Source organism: Dasypus novemcinctus, chromosome 4 (genome assembly GCF_030445035.2).
Source record: "Dasypus novemcinctus isolate mDasNov1 chromosome 4, mDasNov1.1.hap2, whole genome shotgun sequence".
In the NCBI taxonomy this organism is placed as follows: Eukaryota; Metazoa; Chordata; class Mammalia; order Cingulata; family Dasypodidae; genus Dasypus; species Dasypus novemcinctus.
In genome coordinates, this window is record NC_080676.1 from 97,263,398 (window position 1) to 97,288,581 (window position 25,184).

The 25,184-nt window shown below is 36.0% G+C and overlaps 1 pseudogene; it reads right to left on the reverse strand.

The window, feature by feature from the left end:
* Positions 1-4,443: 4,443 nt before the first annotated feature.
* Positions 4,444-6,787, reverse strand: LOC101425354 (ATM interactor pseudogene; annotated as a pseudogene).
* Positions 6,788-25,184: the final 18,397 nt, after the last annotated feature.

The window sequence follows — 25,184 nt, forward strand, 5'->3', positions numbered from 1 at the left end:
AATAATATTATAGACATACTGAAGTTAAAGAATTTACTTCATTCAACCATTTGCTTAGGGAAAGCCTATTTTATGCAGATATAAAATCTTATTTGATAATCATGACCACACAATTACATAAATGTTATGTCCTGCATTATAAATAATTGCACTGGCAGGAAGGTTAAATTATTTCCTTACAGCTGGTCAATGTTGGGTCTAGGATTTGAATTCAATAGCAGAGTTGGAATTTCAACTTATATCTTTATTATAATTGAATTTTTTTCCTGCTGTGCTACTGATGATTTTCTATAAATGAAGCTAAGCATTTAGAATATAAATATGTAGTCACTTCCTTTGACTGACAAGGCGAAAGAGGCTTATAAGGAAATAATCATAAAGATTCTAAGTGTTATCACTAAGGTATGAACAAAGTGCTGTGGACATACAAAGTAGAGTGCAGTTAATAATTCTACCTGGGAGGGATATGGGTAAGTTTGCTGTGGAGGTGATATTTAACCTGACTTTTGAAGGACTAGTGGGTTTTGCAGAAGGGAAAAGTGCTGACATATGTCAAGAGATATATATATACAGTGTGTGTGCTGTATCCAAGGGTCAGTGAAAATTTTAATATGGCCGGTTGTAGTGTGTTTAATATAATTCGATGAGTATGAGACTAAAGAGGAAGAATGGAACCAGATTGTGGAGATACTGTGGTCGGTTCAAGGTAATAAAAGGAAAACATTTCAAACAAGAGGGTGACAAAAATTTTGAGGTCAGCAATATGTTGACAGTTATATAAAAGGATGAACAGTCATTACTGACTGGAGGTGAAGTGAATTATGCATTCAGAATATTCTAGGCAATTACTAAGCTAAGGGAGATAGAGAGAAACTGAAGAAAAAGTGAAGTTTCACAGGTTTTTTTCAGGTAAAATTTTAGACACATTGTCGGAAATCTAGCTAAGACATTAAAGTGGTTATTAAAATTTTTGGGTTATTTCTAACTTAAAAGATGACAGGGAAACGGACTTTGGCCCAGTGGTTAGGGCGTCCGTCTACCACATGGGAGGCCCGCGGTTCAAGCCCCGGGCCTCCTTGACCCGTGTGGAGCTGGCCCATGCGCAGTGCTGATGCGTGCAAGGGAGTGCCGTGCCACACAGGGGTGTCCCCCGCGTAGGGGAGCCCCACGCGCAAGGAGTGCGCCCATAAGGAGAGCCGCCCAGCGCGAAGGAGGGAGCAGCCTGCCGAGGAATGGCGCTGCCCACACTTCCCGTGCCACTGACGACAACAGAAGCGCACAAAGAAACAAGACGCAGCAAAAAGACACAGAAAACAGACAACTGGGGGAGGGGAGGGAAATTAAATAAATAAAAATAAAAAAAAAAAAAAGATGACAATGTTCACTGAGATACACATTTAGTCTTCAAGTGGTACCAAAATGAAGTGAATTTGTAGATGGCACGATCGGTTTAATAAAAAGAAGTAGAGACTGGAGAATTCTACGCATATTCATCGAATAGGATCAACTTATATTTCTAACTAATTATTGAGTACAGAAAAACAATGAGAATTATTTAAAGACATAAACCTCCGACCCTGTCTATAAGCTTATCCTATAAGCATAAAATAGAATTTGGAGATGAGACATAAATTTAGAATTAAAAGCAATAATGAAAAACAATAGAAAAGATTTTGAGACAGAACATGATTAATGGCCTAATGATTTAAAGGTTTAAGAAGAAGAAGGTTAATTAAGGGTAGCCAAGAAGGAAAGTTATAGGAATTAGAATAAGTATTCAATGTCAGCCTTCCTCTGGGAATAGACAAAAAGAGACCCTGACAATTGGACTTTCTGGAAGATTTTTATTGCATAATGAAGATTGAGTTTTTAAATGTTAAACTTGAAAACTGACGTTTTTGGATTTGCCTTAAGTTTCTACGATCTAGGATTGAAATTGGACTTTGTGTTTATTTGCTTTGCCAGGGGACTTACTGTTCTGGTTTGCCATTTCACTCTTGCATATATAAAGTAAATATCTACCCTCTCTTTATAGAACAACCTTGAGGAAGAGAGGTAATTGAAATAAATTTGCTTCCAACCAAGATGTACTCTGTTTAATGACGGAAGTTAGATATATCTTATGCAAAACTGTATCCCCACTAGACAGAGAAGTGAATTTTTTCCTTGAATCTGGATTTATGCAATCTCATGACTAAAACTATTATTTTTTCTTGGGAGATGGTGCACTTTTCATCCAAACATTTATTGGAAGGACAGATCACTCTAGGAGGGTATATAAAACTGATGGTATCTTCATCCTATGCTAGAAGAAAAGCTGTTAACCTGACTGAGGTTATCACAGTGAAACTTGTGTTATTCTCTTGGTGTGCCATGTGAAATGCTACTTAAGATTTAGAAGGCCAGGAAAAATACATAGTGTCAAGTAGTATGATTGTTTTGATTCCCAGACTTTATTTTCTAGGTGGAAATTGGAATTTCTTTAAAAACAAAATGTACCTCTCTACATATGGAAGTGTGACAAAATATTAAAATTGGTGGATTTGGTACCTGGGAGATAGAGGTATTTTGGGGTCCTTTGATTGATGGGGTTTGCCTTTTTTTGTAACTGTCCTGTAAGTTTGAAAGTATTTCAAAATAAAAAGTTAAAAAATTAAAACTATCTTCCTTGAGAGGGTTAAGAATTGAGGAAGTCTTGGATTGAAGCAAAGAGAATCCCTTTCCAATTCTGGAAAGAAGAATTGGAAGAAGAATTGTGCTGTGACATGAAGGTAGAAATATAACTTTGGTGGAGTCTGAGCTGGCTTTCCTGATGTCTGGTTGCACAAGGCGGAGATGTAGAGATATAAGCTTATATGTTGTACTTTTATTCTCCCAGTAAAAAAAATGTTATGCCCTGATAATATGTTTTGTCTTGATTATATGTCCTGATGCACTGGGAATGAAAGGAGGGATTATTTTCAAGGCTTGAATTGTGTACATGGTAGAAGCCCCAGGAAGCCAGTCTCTGGTAGCAGGAGGTAGCTTGCAGGACTGCAGCTTCAGTGATCCAAAATGAAAGCAGGAGATGAAGATGACCATCAGGAGATATTTGAAGAGATTTTGTGAATACTTTAGAAATTCTCACTTACTACTTGGACTGGAGAACTAAGTGATGATAGACCTGAAGACAATGGGATGTGGCCTCTGACTGTGGTTGTTTGGGCATTGAGAATAATTAGAAGTCAGTAGCATATAGAATCTTATTATGGAAAAATACAATGCTTTATTACATTGACACTCATGAGCCAAAAGTATAGGAGACTCTTTCTTCACCAAAGAGACATTCATATATAAAACTAGAAACAGTTTTTCTTACAACAAGCATCTCTTAAAATGGAGAGCGCTTTATCAACCATGTGAGATTTTTGTAATTATTAAGGTTCATGCAATGAGCAATTAATTTTAACTCATTCCCATTTTGAAAACTGAAAACAGATTATGGAAATGAAACAAAATACTTGAATAAATTGAAACGTCAGAACCCAATATTTTTCAAAACCTGAAATATGTATTCTTCAGGCACTTAGGCAATTTTGTAGATGAACCTCATATTAATATGGATTTCTCTGAAACTGCTTCAAGTGTTTGCTTTAACACTTAATGAGACTATATCTCCATAGGATTGATTTAATTAATATTCTACCTCAACAGAGTAAATAAAGTTGGAAACGAAAGATTAGTATTGGGTGTGGTGAATCACTGAATTGCTTTAGCCCTCTACCTAGTGCAATTATAAGATTATTAACGCTGCTTGAAAAATGTTTATCCCTGCCTTCTCCATTTAGTGACACTTGAACCTACAATGTTTTGATATATACTATTCAAACCCTTCTTTAGCAGTCCTGAAATGTAGCCTTTTATCTGTCAGAGTCTGATCTAGTGATCTTGTTGGCTAATCAATCTCTTTGTAGCCAAGTTTTCCTTGATTCATAATGGAGCACAAACTATTTTAACAGGATGTGGGGAAATAATGAAATATGGCAGATCTCACTCAGTATTCCCTTTTATGCCATGGACTTGGATAAACAACAGAGCAATTCTTTAGTACAAAGTTACTTATGGTTTATTTTTCTTTTGACCAATTAACCAAATTATATGAAAACAAATTAAAACCAAAGACAACTTTCAGGTTGGTGTTTTATTATTCTTTAACGTCAGCAGATATATAGAAAGAAAAATGTATTGCATATGAATTAAAGGAATAAGTTTGAGCCAAGGACAAATATTAATTAATTCAATAAGTAATTTCTTAAGATCAACGTCATATACTTTGTAATACAATCACATTTATATACAAATTTCATATTTACAAGTACAAAAGGCAGAGAACTGCAAAAAATCTAAGCAATTGAATAATGAACCACATTCAATAGTTACTAGTATTGTCTCAGTTCCCCATTTTCTAAATCCAGAAGAAAACTATAAATACCATCTTGCATGTGGACTTCACTTTTAGAAGTAGGAGACTGTAGTTCTGCTCATATCTCAGTTTCCACAGAACTGAACTGACAGTCCATCGTGTTCCAGGCCAAATCAATTAGAAGGAAGTCAGCCCTTGCTGTTTAAGTTTCATTGCTGATGAAATACAAACTGCCAAGGGTTTCAAAACCAGAATTCATGGTCTTTGTTTCTGTACTGTTCAGCTGAACTTTGCTTTCTAGAGCAGGTAAGTTTTTAGCAGTGGAAATCTCTTCTGTTTGCATTTCTGTGTCAGATGGATCAGTGCTCATGAAAAAGCTGGAGTGTTTCAGAACACTGCCCTGAGGCAGTTGAGGGCTACTGTCTAAAAAGAAGTTTAAGTCTGTCTGTGACTGCTAATCAAACATTTCAGGGCCCAAGAAGTTAGCATTTCCATTACAACTATAGGACTGAGCAGAGGGGTCTGCAAGTGAAAAGTTATTTTGGGTCTCTATGTTCAGAGATTCCGAGACTGGTTTAGCATTCATATTGCTAACTTCATGCTCTTCTGTTTGCATTTGGATATTTAAGGCCAAAAAGAATTCTTCAATATCAAAATCTATTTTGGGATTTTGGGTTGGGCCAGGTGGGAGCTGTGTGTCAGGTCCAGTGTTTGTGTCAAACAAAAGACTGCAGTTCATAAATGTCTGACCCTACAGGTTACTTGACAAGATGTTTTCTAAATTGCTTAATAAATCTAGGGTTTGGGTCTGATTATCTGTCATGTTTAGTGAAGGAAGCAAACTATTCTGTTCACCGAAGTTTATAATTGGTGTAGATTTCTCAATATCTTGATTTAATGTCTTGGGGTCATTCTAAGGTAACAAACCATGAGTTACAGTCTCTGCTACCAAATCACTGCTTATAATAGTATCTGTAGAAACTCTGTGTGATGAATGGACATTCTCAAAAATGTCTCCACTCATCACCTATTCATCTGTGGAACTTGGCATTCCACTGGATTAATTCTCTGGAGATCCCACTTGACTGGAAACAAGCATCTGAAAAAACATCAGTCTGAGCAACTATGGATGAAGTTACTTTGGAACTGGGCAACAATGTTTGAGTGTGAACACTAATGGGAAGCAAAACTTGAGAACCAAACATCAAATCAGTTTGAGAACAAGACGACATAGAGGATCTGGGGCAGCCCACTGTGCAGAAGGCATAAAGCTTTTTGAGGCGTAAGGCAGCTCTGCCTGCACATTAATGAAGAAATGCTATTCTTCTGACATGTGTTCCCTATATATAAAGAAGTAGGTGGACTTTCACCCAAGTTCACTTGAACACATGTACTAATTGGCTCAACAGCAAGGGGATTCACAATCTTTGAGAGAGGTAGGCTCTCCTGAAGAGAGCAAGACTCTGAATCTAAGCGGAGGCTCAAGGTTCCTATGGGCAAGGGAAGTAAGTGGAAGGCACCCATGGCTGAGCCCTGATGACTGATGCTGATGACCATAGGCTTGGGGGAGGCAAAAAGACAGGCATAGTAGAACACTGCATGACAGGCAGTTTAACCAAAGCCATTTCAGGTTTTGGTAGAAGCAACTTCAGAGGATACCTTGGAGCTGGTGTAAGAGTTTGTTTTCTAGAATTAGAGCTGCAAGAATCTTCAAAGGAAGCTATTGACTTTTTTTCTAAAGTTTCTAGTTCTTGAGTGTCTGATTTAGGGGTTAGTTTATTGATGAACGATTCGATGGTCTTTTTTTTTTTTTTTTTTTTGACAACTTCTGATTGTTCATGGAGTTTTCCATTTTCCTTTTCTTACTAGGTCAATCCCTGTGCTCAGCAGGGATTTCATGGCCAGTTCCGTAGATGTGAGCCTGCATGGTGGTTCTGCTGTCACAAGGACAGCCACAGTGCACTGGAAGGTCTTGCCACAGTTGTCCACATGCCTTTTCAAGTTCCATTCAGTACCATATGAATTGCTGCTCTTACTACATTTATGCTTCTTTACAGTATGCATTTTCAAAGTGTGTTTTCCCGAATGAAGGACACTTGGGCATCAGCTCTCACAAGTTGCTTTCTGCTGGTGCCTCTAGTTATGTTTGGTAAGTCATTAGAACGCCCACTAGGTTCCTCCTCAGAGAGGTATATATGAAACCTGTGAAATACCTGTGGTGGCTCTTCACCAGGTGCATGCTGAGCGCAGGGCTTTTGGGCAGGATCTTGCAGCGGCCGCCCAAGGTGCACAGGATGTTGGTGAGCACAGCCCTGGGCAACTCGCTCACCGCTGGCTGGATCAGCTTCCAGCAGGCTGCGCTGGGGCTGCAGGTGACTTCCTCATCACTGGGGGCCCTGGCCGACTGCCCCTTGGTGGTCTCTGCGGATCTCTTGAGCCCAGGGCGACTGCGGCTCCCCTCTGTTAACAGTGAGTCTACTGTTTTTGAAGCATTGTGCCAAGCCCTGTGGATATAATGGTGAACAGACATTGAACTAGAAATTACAAGTGTAATGTATTTCAAAAGTTGAAGTATAGGACTGTATGGAAACATATAGCAGAATAGTGTTGACCTAGGATGGGAGCTCATTTAGAGCCTCTTCCGGCAAAGATGGAGAGTATTTCCAGGTGGAAAGAGCTGCATAAAAAAACCCCCTAGGATGAAAGAAAGAAAAAACTGAAATAAAACAGAATTGTTTTTGTATCAATAGAAGGCATATTTTGTGTAGGTCCTAGTGTAGTGAGGTATGTATCTGCTCAGGAGTTACACTGTGTATACTGTTTGTGGTAGTTGAAGGTATCAGGATAATATATAGTCTGGAATAAAAGATGGGATTTAGAAAGGCAAAACCTTACATAGGATGATAAAGGTTTTGGCTTGAATCTTAGTTTTTCAACTGGAAGCCAATGAAATATTGAAAATGATGAGTCACATGATCCAATTTATATTTCAAAAATATCTTTCTGGATGCAATGTAAAAATGAAGATTGGAAAGGTATCTGCGAGATAGAGCAGACTTGAGAAATGATGGTGACTTGGACTAATATATGTGGGAATGGAAAAGGGGAAATGAAATGCTCTGAGAAATAATTGGTACAGGTGGAATTGATAGATCTTGGTGATGTTTAGATGGTAAGTATGGGGAAAAGGAGTGTCTAGGAGGACTTCTAGATTTATTGTTTGTATAACTTGGTAGATAGTAGTTTCAATTATTAAGATACCAAACACTGGCATGGGGGCAGATTTTGTTGTGGTGGGATGTTTTAAATTATTTTTTAATTGTTTTAAATTTATTTTTCAAGTTATTTTTTAATTAAATTAAAATAATTTAATTATTTTTAAATTTTTAATTTGTGTGGTGTTAAGTTCAGTACTGGTCACATTGAGTTTGAGGGCCTTTGAAATATGCAAGTGTGGAAAATAATTTGGAGTTTGTATATATAATTCTGAAATAAAGTGATATGGTTTCCAGATAGAGATCTGTAGGTTATTAGTATATTAACTTAGTTTGCCAAGGGAGAAAGTGTAGAGTGTCTAGGAGAGACTCGTGAGTTACACTCATATTTAAGGGTTTGCTAGAAGAGAAAACACAGCAAAACAGATTGAAACGAGAAGGTAGGAGAAATATCAGACAAATGTCTCCGGAGTCAAAGGAGGAAAGTGTATTGAGAGGTCAAATAGTTAATATTGTGTAGTATTGCCAAAATAATGACCACACATAAATGAAGACATGTGTAGAAAATCTCACAAGTTCAGACCAAGTTTTAGATATCTAGATTGAAGGCCTAACTCCAAAATTATTTCCTGATTCTTCTTTTAGATAATGGCTATTTCATTTCCGTATTTATCCAAGTTTGTAACTGCTGTGTTTTGGAAGTCCTTGGCCTCCAACATCTAACCAGTTGGTGGATCTACTTCCACAATATCGCCTGTATTTCTGCCCTCCCGGCTACTTCATTGTCTATATATTGCTCTAGTACGTCACGGTGGGTTTTCTAAGAACTCACTGGGTTCAATTATGTCTTGTCACTCCCTGCCTTAATGCATCCTATGCATTAATGGATTTGTCTTTCTAATGTATAAGTCTAATTTTACCACTGCACTTCTCATAAATCTTCAATGGCTCATTTTCTGCTCAATTTATAATTATTTTTTTGTGTGTGAAGGGTTAAGAGGCATATTATAAATTGTAAAATTGTCATCCCTGTCTTCCACCACCTTGTAAAGCAAAGGGTTTTGTTTGCTGGGTGTCAATGAGCCTGGGTTTTCTTTCAGTTTACACAAAGCTGGTATTGGATAGGGGAAAATATAAAAATGAAACTGAACACTTTTTTTATTTTTTAATATATAAATTGAATGAGAGAAGCAAGGCAGAGAGCCCATATGTATGCTTGCTTTAGAGAGGGGGGTTTAGGGAGTTGAGAAAAAAAGGAAGATATATTTGTATAAGTGGGTAATGAGAGAGAGAGAGATAAGGGAAATTACTTTTAAGAAGCTTTAAATCAAATGTTCTTCAAGAGAATTCAATAAATATTTGAATTACATTTTTAATTGTGTAACCCTGAATATATTCATATTAAATATGACTGTTACCTCTTTTCTAATTTAACCTCCCTCCATCTCCTTTGCAGGAAGCATAAACTGTAGCCTCCTTGGAATCTGCTTATCTGATGCATCTGCCGTTTTCTCATCTCCTTGTGTTTGCTCTAGGTTTTTGTTTGTTTATTTTTACACACCTCTGGACCTCTGGAACATCCTTTTCTCCCACCAGGTTGCTGCAATTCTTACTAAACATCCAATGATGTCTGATGACAATATCTCTATAAAATATTAATTTAACCTCACAATTGATTTTTATCTCCACTATTTTAAGAGAGCTTATAGAACTTGAATTATATATTTGTTCTGTACTAAATCTTAGTCTGGATTGTATTGGAGTCATTTTTGGATGCACATGGTCTTAATCCTTTTTAATATATTAGGAGCATTAAGAGCAGAGACTACTTCTTTGACTCCTTTATATCTTTTTGACTTTTTTACTATAATGGCCTACAAATAGACTTAATGTCATAAACCAAAACATAGAATATATCATGTTATGACCAATTTTATTAATATAAGATACTTAAATATATTAAATTTTATAAACAATATGTTTCTATAATAGTAGATTATATGCTATCTGCTTCAATTAACCAGTGAAATAGATTTCACTGTATAGAATTTATAGACCTAAACAAATGTATACTGCATATTGTTAAATTTACATCTATATTCATATTCTGATAGGAAGCACACAATCTCTGAATTAGGGAACAGACCATTTTATACTTATACCTTAAACAGCAGCAAGAATTGCACCTTATATTGATTCCCAAACCCTAATACCCACAGATGACATGGTGAGAGCCAGATGTACCTGTGTTTACAGTGGGGTTGCACCACAGAAAACCCCGCAGTTATGAGTCAGAGATCTTATATAGTGCAGCTGGCACATCTGCTTCTCCACCCTGGCAAGAGAGAGCGCCAAGACCACTCTGGATTGCAGTCAAATGTTCTCTACATAAGAGAGGGATGTCTGTACTCTGGAATGCAATCAAATGGTTCTGGGGAGAAAGTCTCTACATCTCTCTGGAGCAATTCATTATATCTAACTTCCAAGGCGTGTATGACATTCATTTATCATATAACCTGTGCCATTTTCTCAGAAAACCTGGATTATGCAATAATGTGAAAATATTCTGGTGACTTGTCTCCCAACACATATTTAACTGTATACAATTTTTACATCTAAAATATTAAGTGGTGTCTTAAAAGCTTATATTTTAGATGTTTAAAGTATCCTATCTGTGATTAGAGTTTGCTATTGTGTCAATGTTAAGAAAGAATAAGTTATATTTGTGTACAAATATTTATATATTTTAAATTAGAATGATCCAAATTTACAGTGCTTTTATATGCATTTATTTTTACATAATTAAGTACAACCATATATATTTTTGGGTAGTTAAGCATTCAAATTTAACTACTGTTGTCGTTATTATAGTAAAAATCTAATATTTACCAAATGTGCATATTCAATAATTGAACTGAATACTTTCAGAACTTTTGGTAATCTGAAGATTTCTGGCATCAAATTTATTTTGTAAATATGTATTTTGATGAGAAATTTGTGAATCAGCTAAAAAAGAGTAAGAAAGAACATTTTAACATTTAGTAGTGTTATCTTTGTATGCCCATTATATTAGATGCTCTAATTAATGTAATCAAGACTGTACTATTTCATGTTTATTTTTACCTTATGTATTTCACGTGAGCAGAGAAGCATAGAGAATAAAGTTACAGATACCCATGTATGTACTACTCAGTGTTATTAAATGTTAATATTTTGCCACATTCATTTTAGAACTTTTTATAATCCATTAATCTTAAATATATTTTTGTTTTTAAAGAAGGTTTAGATTACATAAATGTTAAATTAAAAATATAGGGGATTCCCATATACCCTACTCCCTTCCTCTCCCACACTTTCCCACAATAACAACATCTTTCATTAATGTGGTATATTTGTTACAATTGATGAATACATATTGAAGCATTGCTAATAACCATGGACTTTAATTTGTGTTATTATTTATGCTTTGCCCTGCACAATTTTATAGAATATGACAAGACGTATAATGGCCTGTATCATCATTGCAATGTCAGGCAGAACAATTCCAATGTCCCAAAAATGCCCCCATGTTACACCTGTTCGTCCATCTCCCTCCCCTCAGAACCCCTGGAGACCACTGCCTTTATCAGTGATACAAGTTCTTTCATTGCTAGAATAAATGCTTATAAATGTGAACATAGGAAATTATTTTGTATGTTTCCAAATTTTTTTTATATAAATGGAATCATCCTCTATGTATGAGTTTCCAACTCCCCCATTTTTTATGACATTTGTCCATAATGATACATTTACCCATTTCATTCCGTGTAATGGCTCTGAAGTGTTTTATCCTGGATAACTGTTATTTCTGATTTTTCACCATCATAAACAGTGTTTCAATGAACAATCTTATATATGCATTTTGGCTCCATGTATGAAACATATTTCAGAACACAGTCCTAGAAGGAGATATTAGGGAATGCACATCTTCAGGTTTGTTACTTAAAACCCATTACTTTTGTAGTATAAGAACAAATTTGGCTGTTTTTTTTCTCCACTGCCTGAGAAACATTCTCTAAATTTTGGAATTCCCCATGATAGAGGTGTCTTTTGTTAGTTAAGGTGGGCCCCAGAGCAGACCTGAGTAGTTTATAATAAAGAGATGAGGCAGGGTTTAGGCTTTGAGCCATGACCTGCCTGACCTTCAATCTATGGGTAGGAAAAAGGACTGAAGATTGAGTTCAACCATATGGAAATTGATTCCACCAATTATAACTACATCATGAGATACCAAAAAAACTCTTGGGCACTGAAGCTGTAGTGAGCTTGATAATACACAACTCTGTCCTGTGAGGGTGATACATTATGACTCCATGAATAGAGGACAGGGAAGCTTGTGTTTGATACCATCCCAGGCCTCACCCTGTATGCCTCTTCTCTTAGCTCATCTTAGTTGTAATTAAAACTATATTCATAAATTTAATGCTTTCCTGATCTCTATGAGTTATTCTAGTGAATTTTAGAACCTGAGGGGGTAGTGAGAACCCCCAAATTTATAGCCAGTTGGACAGAAATGTGACAGGAGCCTGCAAGTTCCTGCCGTGTATCTGATTGAGGGCCGTCCTGTGAAGGACTGTCTTTTCCTATGGAATCTGGGCTGTATCTGGGTTTTCAGAGCTGGATTCCATTTTTGTATGATTTCACTTATTAATAAGTAGTATAAACTGCAAATTCAGAGTTGGAATTTAGAAAACAGCTTACTAGGGGCTAAAGTGGGGTAAAAATGAGAAGTTAATTCTTAATTACCTCAGAGTTTCTGTTTGGGATGATGGCAATGCTTTGTTAATGAAGGGCCGTGATGGTAGTAGAACATTGTGAATGTAAGGAGCAGATTTGAGTTAGGTATCTGAATGTGATTAAAATGAGAAATTTTAGGTTGTATGTATTTTACCAGAATAAAATTAAAAAAAATAGGACTGCACAACACAGTGAATCCTACTGTAAAAAAGAGACTATAATTAATAGTTTAATTTTAATAATATTCTTTCAACAATTGTAATGAAGTTACCACATAAATGCAGGGTTATATGGGAAGCCTGTATTTTCTGCACAATTTTTTCTGTAAACCTACATTCCTGCCCTTGGTGAAGCTTATATTCTTATGAGGAGAACCAGATAATAGTGATAAATAAGTTATGCTCCATGGAAAAACATAATCAGTTACTAAAAAACACAAAATAGAGAAAAAGATACTGTGACTGTGAGCTGGGGGCAAGTTGTGGTGTTATATGAAGTGGTAGGGTAAACTTCATTGAGAATTTGAGGTTTGATAAAATACTTGAAGGACAGGAGATAATTAGGTGAGTGGGAAACTTGGGAAAGCATCAGACTACAGCTTGCATATAGACCTTAAGGCAAGAATGTGTCAGGCATAGGTGAGGATGAGCAAGATGGCCAGTGTGGCTGGGAAGGAGATGTGGTCATAGAGATAAGAAGTGGGTGTGTGTGGTAGTTTGAGATTATTTATGAATCCCCAAACCAGAAAGATTATGTTTGTAAACTAGTTTATTCCTCTGGGTTTGATACCCTTTGATTATATCACATTTATCTGAGGGACCTTGCTTAGATTACCTGTTACAATTGCTTTGCAGGCTTTTTTTTTCATTTGACTGCATCAGTAAGGCTTGACTCAGGTTGAGTTCCCACCTCCTTGGAAGGTCTGATATAAATGGACACTCACATAGACAGCAGACAGAAGAAGACATACAGAGGAGAGAACTTTGTCATTTTTGATTCTGCCGTGTGACAGAAAGGAGAAGGCACTAACGGCCAAAGCCCCGGAGAGAGATGAGCCATTCACCTGATAGTGTGCAGCTGATCTTGGGAACAGAACAGAACATCTGAGACTGATATAGAGGGTCCAGAAAGAAAAGAGCCCTATGCCAGGAGAGAGAGGACTGGAAACCCTGAGGGGAAGGAGAGACCAGGCAGAGATCAGTGACCCTCGTGCTCCAGCACATGGCAACTGAATTTGGTGAGAATGCAAGCTTGAGTTAGTCTTTTTGTAGCCTTGTAACTGTAACAATTTTCCTTAAATAAATACTCTTTATAAAAGCCATCAGATTTCTGGTACTTTGCATCAGGAACCCTTTGGCAGACTGATACAAGGTGGATCATGTGGGTCTTGCAGACCATTGTAAGAACATTGGTTTTACTCTGAGATGGAAAACCTCTGGAGGAAAGTGTGATGAGGATTGCAAAACATGCCTTGCCTTTTGTTTTAAATGGATCTCTCTTGATGCTACATTGAGAAATGACTAAAAGTGGATGAGTTAGGAAGCTATTCCAGTAATGTGAAAGGTGAAGTGTACCAGGCTGGTAGCAGTGTATATGGTTGAAAGTAGTCAGATTCCAGTCAGAGTTTGAATGTAGGGTCAACAGAATTTGCTGATAGAGTTTATGTTATGTGATAAAATAATGGGGGAACAGATGTGGCTCAAGGAATTGAACACCTGCTTCCCACAAGGGAGGTCCCAGGTTCAGTTCCTGGTGACTCCTAAAAACAAACAAACAAAAACAAACAACAAGACAACAAAGAAAAACCAACTCAGGGGAGCTGACGTGGCTTAGTGGTTGAGCACCAGCTTTCCACATACAAGGTCCCAGTTTCAATCCCCAGCCCTGGTATCTCAAAAAAAAGGAAAAAAGAGAAAACAAACACACTTACCCTTTCACCTGGCAATTCTACTTCTAAGACTCTCCTTTAGAGAAACACATGTAAAAAAATAATAATAAGAGCAAAGTTTCCCATTTTTTCTTTGAATTTATTTATTTTTCCCTTTTAGAGTTACTTAAGCAATTGAAACATTGGATTGCTATCACCTGTAAGGTAAAGCTGCAATAGATCAAGTAACTGGGGTGGGGATTGTGGGAAAGATTTGAAGAACAATTTCTGACTTATTGAGTTGGAGATGTCTTTTAGGTATTTAAGCAGAAATGCTTAGTAGGCAATTGGATGCAAGACTGTGGAATTGGGAACAGGATCTAGAATGAAAAAAATAAATTGAGATATTTTCAGTGTGTACATGGTGTAGCAATTTGATATTATTTATGAATTCCAAAAACAAATATTTTGTTATGTTTGTAAACTGGTCTGTTCCTTTGTGTGTGATACCCTTTGATTGTGTCAGATTCAGCCGAGATGTCTTTGATTAAATTATATTAAGATTAGGATTTTGATTCGATCATGTCATTAGGGTGACTCAGTTTGAGTCCCCAAGCCCTTTGTTAGTTATATAAATGAACATTTACTAACCCTTTGTTAATTATATAAAAGGACACTTTGATGCTGGAGCCCCAGGGAGAGATAAACCATTCACTTGATTGTTTACAGCTGACCTTGTGAAAAGATCAGAGCAGTTTAGACAGCTTGGAAAGAAATGAGTCCTCCGGCCTACAGCTAAGATCAGAAGAAGCTGTGCCCATGGAGCCTTAAGCAGAAGAAGGCTGAAGCCTCACAGAGGTCATCCACCATCTTGCTTCAACACGTGGCCACAGACCGTGTGTGAGGTAGAAACCTTGAGTGCAACTCTTTAGGGCCTTATAACTCTAAGCTTTTACCTCATATAAAACCCTTTATAAAAACCAACAGATTTATGGTACTTTGCATCAGCACTCCTTTGGGATGACTAATACACATAGAATTTGAAACCACAAGGCTAGATGAGATAACCAAGGAAACAGCATAATAGGGAAGAGAAGATGACCTAGAAATGAGTTATGTATCACTATGGCATTAAGTAGTTTGGGAGATGGAAAAACCAATAAAAGATAAAGAAAAGAAGTAACCAGTAGAGTAGGAAGTAAAAAACAAATGAGGTTAGAAACCTGGAAGTTAGATGGAAAAAAACCTTATCAAGTGGTAGAAAGATATCAACAGTATCAAATGCTGCTGCCCAATCATCAGGTAAGATCAGAACTGAAAATTGATGTAGGATATACCAATGAGGAAGTCATTGGTTACCTCAACAAAAGCAGTTTTATTGGGGTGGTGAGGATGAAAATGTGCTTGTAGTAGGTTTTAAAAAAGAGTTGAATTGGAAGCAATTAATATAGCAACTTTTTCAAGGTGTTTTTCTGAAAAGGAGAGCAAAAGTAGAGCAATAGCTGGCAGGGATACTGAGTTCAAGAGATTTATTTAAGATGGGAAGAGTAACTTATTCTGTTAGGATTGTAAAAAGTTGATGGGAAGAGAGAGAAACATTGCTGGAGTTATATCTTTAAATAAAAAGAGGACATGGGTGCTAACACACTTACTGTATGGCTAGTACTCTTCTGAGTGCAATTCATGTGTCAACTCAATTCATTTTCACAACAAGCCAATGAGGTCATCATTACCACCTCCATTCTTTTCCAGGGTCACAGCTACAGTGGTGGGGCTGGAGTTGGAAACAAAGCAGCTTGGCTTTGGAATCTGAGCTGTTAAAACTTGAGATTTTGTTTCCTGTCTTGTGTGCAGGACTTTAGCTTCTATTACCTTGCAGGAGTTGAGGTCCCACCTGCCAGTGGGTGTTTCTGAGCCCGGAGGCCTGCAAATCAATACAGGGTTTAGCCCCACTCACCAGTGTGAAGTTTTGTTACATTTCTGTTTTACAGACATACTTATAACTCTCTAATTTAATGTATATTTTTATTAGAAAAGTTGTGAGCATACAAACAATCATGCATAATGTACAGAATTGCCATACATCACCCCTCCACCAATAACTTACTCTGTTGTAGAACATTTGTTACAGGTTATAAAAGAACATCATCAGACTGTTAGCACTAGCTGTGGTCCATAGCTTTTATTTGGTGTATTTTTCCATATAACCCCTATTATTAACACCATGTATTAGTATTGTACATTTGTTATAGTTCGTGAGAGAACACTCTTATATTTGTGCTGTTAACAATAGTTCATATTCCACCACATGGTTCACTGTATTATGCAGACTCATGCCTTGGACAATCATCCAATGTGTTATGCTCACTGGCTCCCACTTTCATCACATAGTTCTGCAGTCATCACATTGTAAGTTTTAGAATGTTTTACTTAGTTTGGAAGAGAAAATATCCCATAACCCCAATTATTGATCCTTAGCATAGATAGAGTATCTTCTTTGACATTGATGCAAGAATATTTCAATATTGCTAACTATAGCTCATAACTTACATTAATTGTATTATTCCCATGTGTCACCATATTCTTACCAACCCAGGACTACCCTTTTCAGCTACAATCCATTTATAAACCAGCTATGTTAGTTATACTTATTATAATGTATTACCATCAACACTCTCCATTTTTATATATTTTTTCAGTCAAGCTAATTAAAAAATTACATAAACATTAAGAATTAGTACACCTTCTCAGCCTTCATCCTATCTCCTAGTAATGTATACTCTAGGTTTTAACTCCATCTCTAGTTGATATTAGTGAGACCATATAATATGTCTATTTTGTCTGGCTTATTTCACTCAGTACAATGTCCTAGGCGGTGGACTTGGCCCAGTGGTTAGGGTATCCGTCTACCACGTGGGAGGTCTGCAGTTCAAACCCCGGGCCTCCTTGACCCGGGGTGCAGCTGGCCCATGCGCAGTGCTGATGCGTGCAAGGAGTGCCCTACCATGCAGGGGTGTCCCCGTGTAGGGGGCCCCAAACGCAAGGAGTGTACCCTGTATGGAGAGCTGCCCGGTGCGAAAGAAAGTGCAGCTTGCCCAGGAATGGTGCTGCACACATGGAGAGCTGACACAACAAGATGATGCAACAAAAAGAGACACAGATTCTTGTGCCGCAGACAACAACAAAAGCGGACAAAGAAGACGCAGCAAATAGACACTGAGAACAGACAGCCGGGGTGGTGGGGGGTAAGGGGGGAGAAATAAATAAATAAATCTTTAAAAAAAAATGTACAGTGTCCTCAAGTTTCATCCATTATTATATGTACGCCAGTTTCATTATTTTTCACAGCAGCACAATATTCTATTGTGTAAATAGATACATACATATATATATATATATATATTTGTTTTGTTTTGTTTATCCATTCATCGGCTGATGGACACTTGGGTTGTTTCCATCTTTTGACAATTGTGAATAAAGCTGCTATGAACATAATGGTGCAAATATTTGTTCATATCACTATTTTCAGTACTTCTGGCTATGTTCCTTGTAGAAAGATTGCTGGATCTTACTGCGGTTCTATATTTAGCTTCCTGAGGAAGTACAGAACTATCTTTCACAGAGGCTGCACCATTCTACATTCCAACCAACAGCAAAACAGGGAAGGGCTGTTCCTATTTCTCCACATCCTGTCCAGCACTTGTTTTCTGTTTTTGTTTATTTTTTTAAAATGGCCATTATATGAGGTGTGAGATGATAGCCCATTGCAGTTTTGATTTGCATTTTCCTAATGGCTAGTGATGTTAGACATTTTCTCATATGCTTTTTTACTATTTGTAGTATTTCTTTGGAGAAATGTCTATTTAAATTTTTGGCCCATTTTTAAATTGGGTTGCTTGTTCTTTAATTGTTGAGTTGTATGATCTCTTTATGTAGAATGGAAATCAAATCCTTATAGGATATGTGGTTTCCAAATATTTTCTCCCATTGAGTGGACTGCTTTTCACCTTCTTGACAAGTTCCTTTGAAGCATAGAAGTGTTTAAGTTTGAAAGGTCCCCTTTATCCATCTTTTTTCTTTTGTTGCCCATGCTTTTGATTAAGGTTTAAGAATCCACCACCTACCACCAGATCTTGTAGATGTTTTCCTACATTTTCTTCCTAGAGTTTTATGGTTCTAGCTTTTATATTTATGTCTTTGATCCATTTTGAGTTAATTTTTGTATAAGGTCTGAGATAGGAGTCCTCTTTTCAATTCTCTCAGTATGATTTGTTGAATAGACTGTTGGCTCAGCTGGATGGTTTGAGACCCTTGTCAAAAATCACTTGACCATGGATATGAAGGTCTCTTTCCAAACCACCAAATTAGTTCCCTTTGTTTGTGTGTCTATCTTTATGCCACTACCATGTTTTTACTACTTAAACTAGGTAATATGATTTAAAGTCCAGAAGTGAGAGTGCTCCAACTTTGTTCTTCCCTTTTTTGATGTTTCTGGCTATTTCAGGCCCCATGCCTGTTCAATAAAGTTCATAATTAAGTTTTCCATTTATTTTTAAAAGGTTGTTGGTATTTTTATCTGGATTGCATTGAATGTATATATCAGTTTGGATAGAACTGACATTTTAACAATATTTAGTCTTCCAATCCATGAACACAGAATGTTCTTTCATTTATTTGGGTCTTCTTTGATTTCTTTTAACAATGCATTGTAATTTTCTGAATCCAAGTGCTTTATGTCTTTGATTGAATTTATTCCTATATATTTGATTCTTTTAGTCCCTATTGTAAGTTGATTTTTTTCCCTGGCTTCTTCCTCAGATTACTCATTACTATTGGATCATATCATCTATGAATAGCAAAAGTTTTACTTCTCCCTTTTCAATTTGGACTTGTTGTATTTATTTTTCTTACCTAATTGCCCTAGCTAGAACCTCTAACATTATATTGAACCACAATGATGACAGTTGGCATCCTTGTCTTGTTCCTGATTTCAATGGGAAAGTTTTCATCCTTTCACCATTGAGTATAATGTTAGCTGTGGGTTTTTCATATATGCCCTTTATCTTGTTGAGAATGTTTCCTTCAATTCCTATCATTTAGTGTATTTTTTAATCAATAAGGGGTGCTGAATATTGTCAAATGCCTTTTCTGTATCACTTGAGATGATCATGTGATTTTTTTTCTTTGATATTTTAATGTGATATATTATGCTAATTGATTTTCTTGCATTAAACCACCCTTGACTGTTATAAAACCTACTTGATCATGATGAATAGTTCTTTTAATGTTTTGTTGGATTTGATTAGTGAGTATTTTGTTGAGGATTTTTGCACCATATTCATTAGGGAAACGGTTCTGAAATTTTTTTTTTTTGTAATATCTTTATTTGGCTTTGATATTAGGATGATATTGGCTTCATAGAATCAGTTTAGTAACACTCCTTCATATTCAAATTTTTTGGAAGAGTTTGAGTAAGATTAAACTTACTTAAATCTCTTTGAATGAGTGATAAATTCCCCTGTGAAGCCATATGGTCCTTGGCTTTTCATTTTGGGGAATTATTTGATGGATATTTCAATCTCTTTACTTCTATTTCTTCTTGGGTCAATGTAGGTTGTGCATATGTTTCTAGGAATTTTTCCATTTCATCTACATTGTCTAGTTTGTTGGCATAATTGTTCATATTATCCCCTTATGATGTCTTTTATTTCTGAGGGTTCAGTGGTCATGTTTCCATTTTCATTTCTGATTTTATTTATATTTACATCTACTCTCTTTCTTCTTTTGTCAGTCAAGGTAGGGGTTTGTCAATTTTTAAAATCTTCTTGCAGTACCAACTTTCAGTTTTTTAAGTCATTCTATTTTTATTTTGTTCTCAATTTCATTTTTTCCTGCTCTGATCTTTATTATTCCATTCCTTCTGCTTGTTTTGGGAACAGTTTGCTGTTCTTTTTCTAGTTCCTCCAGCTGTGTAATTAGGTCATTAAGTTTAGCTCTTTCTTCCTTTTTAATGTAAGCATCAAGAGTTATAAATTTCCCTTCCAATACTGTCTTTTTGGGCTCATAGGTTCTGACTATAATGTTCCATTTTTATTTGTCTCAAGATATTTATTGATTTCTCTAACAATTACTTCTTTGGCCCACTGATTATTTGAATGTGTTGTTTAATCTCCGAGTATTTATGAATTTTCCCATTTTTTAAATCAATTATTGATTTCTAGCTTCATTCTGTTGTGATCAGAAGAAGTGTTTCACATATTTCAATCTTTTAAATTTATTGAGATCTGCTTTGTGACCCAACATATGATTTTTCCTGGAAAAAGATCCATGAAAACTTAAGAAGGTTGGACATCCTTCTCTTTTGTGAAACAATGTTTTTTATGTCTATTAAGTTTAGTTCATTTATCATATTATTTGAGCTCTCTTGTCATCATTTAGTTCTTTGAGATCCTATTCAATTTTTTCCATTCTTTTTTTAAAATCTGTTCTTTTGTATGTTTGCTTTTGGAGGCCCTGTCTCAATCTCACTGATCCTTTCTTCTGCCTCTTCAAGTCTGCTATTTTATGCTTCCAAGTGTATTTTTTTAAAAGATTTATTTATTTTTATTTATTTCTCTCCCTTTTCCCCTCCCCCCAGTTGTCTGCTCTCTGTGTCCATTCGCTGAGTGCTCTTCTTTGATCGCTTCTATCCTTATCAGCGGCCAGGAATCTGTATTTCTTTTTGTTGTGTCATCTTGTTGTGTCAGCTCTCTGTGTGTGCAGGCACCATTCTTGGGCAGGCTGAAATTTCTTTCACACTGGGCAGCTCTCCTTATGGGGTGCGCTCCTTGCATGTGGGGCTCCCTATGGGGGGACACCCTTGTGTGGCAGGGCACTCCTTTTGCACATCAGCACTGCAAGTGGGCCAGCTCCACATGTGTCAAGGAGGCTGGGGGTTTGAACCATGGACCTCCCAAGTGGTAGGCGGATGCCCTATCCATTGGGCCAAGTCCGCTTCCCTCAGTGTATTTTTAATTGCATTTATTGTGTCTTTCATTGCTGTAAGATCTCCTATTTTTCTAGGTATGCTTCCAAATTCTTTGTGCTCTCCCAGTGTCTGCTGAATATCTTTAATCACTTTTGCCATCTCATTGAATTTAATAAGGAGATTTGCTTGAACACCTATGATGAGTTGTCACAACTCCTTATGTCCTTTGAAGACATAGTCTGTACCTTTGACTGGGCCATATATTCCTGTTTCTTGGTATGGATTGTAATTTTTATGTTGATGTCTCAGCATCTGACTTACTAGATATATTTATTCTGGGCACAGTTTCTTTCTTTAGTCAAGGGCTTTCTATTTGATTGGCTTCATGCTACAGCCCCTTTGACACTTGGTTCAACTTAATTTGGAATTTTATAGTGGCTCATGTTTAGCCAACCTGAATTTTTTTCAGCTCTCTTTCATCTGTTTCTTACTCTTTCTCCTTGACTGTTTGCAGAGTGGGAACAGAGGATGCAGGTGGTACTCTAAGCCATAGAGACTAAAGCTGCCTATATTACCACATACGGATGACGTTTTGCCCACTTTTCTCCCCTGCCAGGAGTAGAGATAGAGCTGTAGCTGTGTGTAGTAATCCAAGTCATACATTAAAAGCCTGCCATTTGCCAGAGAGACTGATGAAGCTCCATGACCATTCTTCCTCTGCTCATGGTGGGGACAGACCTGCAGGTATGGCCTGCAAATGAAACTATGTGTGTCAAAACGGACCACAGTTGCCCAGGTATATGAAACATTGGCTCCCCTCCTCTCCTGTCAGGGATAGGGTTGGAGCCATAGTATGTGCAACAATCTTAAAACTTATAGCTTTAAGACATATTTTACCTTTTGGTAGTTCACTTTTTATATTTTAACTATAATTATTGTTTGCTTAGGGTAGAATGGTACTGTGTCCAAAACAATAGACATATAGATATTCTATATATATGGAGAATCTTAATGATATTTATTAAATACAATTTAAGAAATATTAATTCAATTCTAATTCCATAAATTTGAATTTATCAACTTCTTTCACATTTTTTATGCTTTCATATTTTCTTGTTTTTTCACTCTGATAATTTTCTCTAGTCTAACAAAGTCCACTTGAAAGTTCTCATATTTAGTTTAAACTTTTTAATCTTAAGAGAATGTCCCTTCTTGTCTGAGCTGTCAATCTGTGTTCCAACACCTTATTCAATGGTTTTTTCAAAAATAAATTTTTCTAGGATTTCACCCTGGATTCATTCCCCATACCTCTTCTAGCACATCTTTCATTTTTACAGTAGATTGTTCTCTACTGGCTGACAAATTGATTTGTAGCCTTCTCTAGGTCTATTCAGTTGTTTTATATTCCAAAAATAAAGTATAGACTTTTAGAGAGCAGGTATCTTACAAAAATATATATTCTTTCTTGGCTACTACAGTAGTCTTTTATGTATCAATTTCTACCCAAAAGATGTATTTTAGTTCATCTTTATTAATCTGTAAATGAGGATAAGAAGATATTAAAAAGCATAAAACGTAGAATACAGGGAGGGGGCACATTTAGTTTAAGAGGAAATAAATACCTATATTGCATCCTTTCAATTATACATTCATTCACTGATTCAACAAGTACTTTTTCATTGAGTTTTAGGTTTCAGGCACTCTTCCAGGTATGGTTCTAACCACCTGAATATCAATACTGAACAAAACAGACTTAGGTTCCTACCCTCATGGATCTATGATTGGAGCATGTGGGAAAAGCAGGTGATGAAATATCAAAGTCTCTCGAGAATAGAATCTAGAATAGACAGAGGATATTCTAGAAAAATTTAAAAAATGAATTTATGATAGTTAAGTCCTGAATTTTTGATGGACAATTAAATTTCCTGTCTAAAAATATGAGATGGCTGGAGTGATTGTGAGGGAGAGATTTATAAATAGGAAAAACAAGGAGTTCATGAATGACGTTAATCACCACACTTTCACTAAATATTGAGATATCCAAATTGCCAAATTCAAGAGGTACTTTGAAACTGAGGGGGAAGAGAATTGGAGAATCAGAGATAAAGATCTAAGAAAGGGGGCAGTGTTGCACATCAGAGGCAATGACAGAGTGGGTTGGGGTTAACTTTTCATTTTCTTTGAATTCCAAAGGATAAGGCACATAAGCTGATATCTGAGAAATAATACATTCATTCAGATTGTTGGGTGTATAAAAATACATTTCTTCTTTATTTCTGAGGAATATTATGTTGCATGGATATATCACAATTGTTTATACATTCAACAGTTGATGCATATTTTTATTGTTTCCAATTTTGGGTTTTTATAAATAAAACTGTTATGAACATCCACAATAGGTCTTTGAATGGACATGTTTTCATTTACCCTCTGTAAATGTATAGGGGTATAAATACCAGGTTGTATGCTAGGTACATGTTTGCATAATAAGAAATAGCTAAACTCTTTTAAGTGGCTGGACTATTAATATTTTGCATTTCCATTGACAATGTATGGGAGTCCCATTTGCTCCACATCCTGTCAACACTTCACCATTTGTTTCTTTGATTTTATGGAATTACTTGTTATTTAGTGGTCCCTCATTGTGGATTTAATTTGCATTTTCCTAATGACTGATGTAAACCATCTTTTAATGTGCTTATGTTCAAGTTTCTTTTTTGGTGGACTATCTGTCCAAATCATTTGCCTTTTTTGTTGTGTTTTTCTTCTTGTTGAGCTATCTGGATAAAGTCTTTCATCAAATCCATGTCTTACAAATAATTTTTCCCAGTCCTTGGTTTATCTCTTCAGTTTCTGAACAGTATCTTTCAAAGTACAAATCTTTTATTCTGATGAAGTCCGATTTATGAACTGTTTTTTAAAATTTATGGTTTGTGCTTTTAATCTTCTGTTTAGGAAATCCTTGCATAACCTAAAATCATAAAGATTTTTTCTTATGCATTATATAGTTATAATTATTAATGTTTCTTCCATTGTACATTGGCTAGATCCTTAAATAAAATGATAAGCAGGAGTGGTGAAAGCAGAAATCCTTATTTCTTTCCAGTCTTAGAAAAGAAACCATTTATTCTTTTACCACTATTATGTTTGCTATGGTGCTTTTTTTGGTTTTGTTTTATTTCACTGATCATTTCTCTTGTCTTTCTGTTTTGCATTACACTGGTGTTTAGCATCTTTGTTATTTCCTTTAATTATTTTATGTTTCATTTGCTCTTCCTTTTCTAGTTTCTCAAGATGGAAGCTTAGGTAATTGATCTGAGACCTTTTCTAAGAAAAATTTTTAACGCTGTAAATTTCCCTTGAAGGACTGCTTTGGTTGCACCTGCAATTTTGATATATTGCATTTTCACACATCTTCCCCTTGTAATTCTTTTACTCAGAACTGTTTGGAACTGGGTTAAATTTGTAGTTTAATTTCACTGTAGTCAGAGAATATGAATTATATGATTTTAACACTTTAAAATGTGTTGCATTTTATTTTATAGACTAGAATATTGTTTATTTTGGTGTCATTTCATGTGAATTTTCAAAGAATGTATATTTTGCTGTTGACGGGTGGAATGTTCTATAAATATCAATTAGATCAAGTTGGTTGACAGTGTTTTTCCAGGCTTGTATATATTTACTGATTTTGTCTCCTTGTTTTATCAGATACAGAGAGTATTTAAATCTTCAGTTATCATTGTGGATTTATTTATCTCTTTAGATTTTCCAGGTTTTGCTTCATATATTTTAAACTTTATTATATTATGTATAAACAATTATGATTGTTACGACTTTTTGAAAAATTGATGTTTCTATCATTTTTAAATGTCTCATTTTTCCCTGGTAATAATCCATTTTATGACATCTCCTATATCTGATATTAATATAGCCACTACTCTATTGATTAGTGTT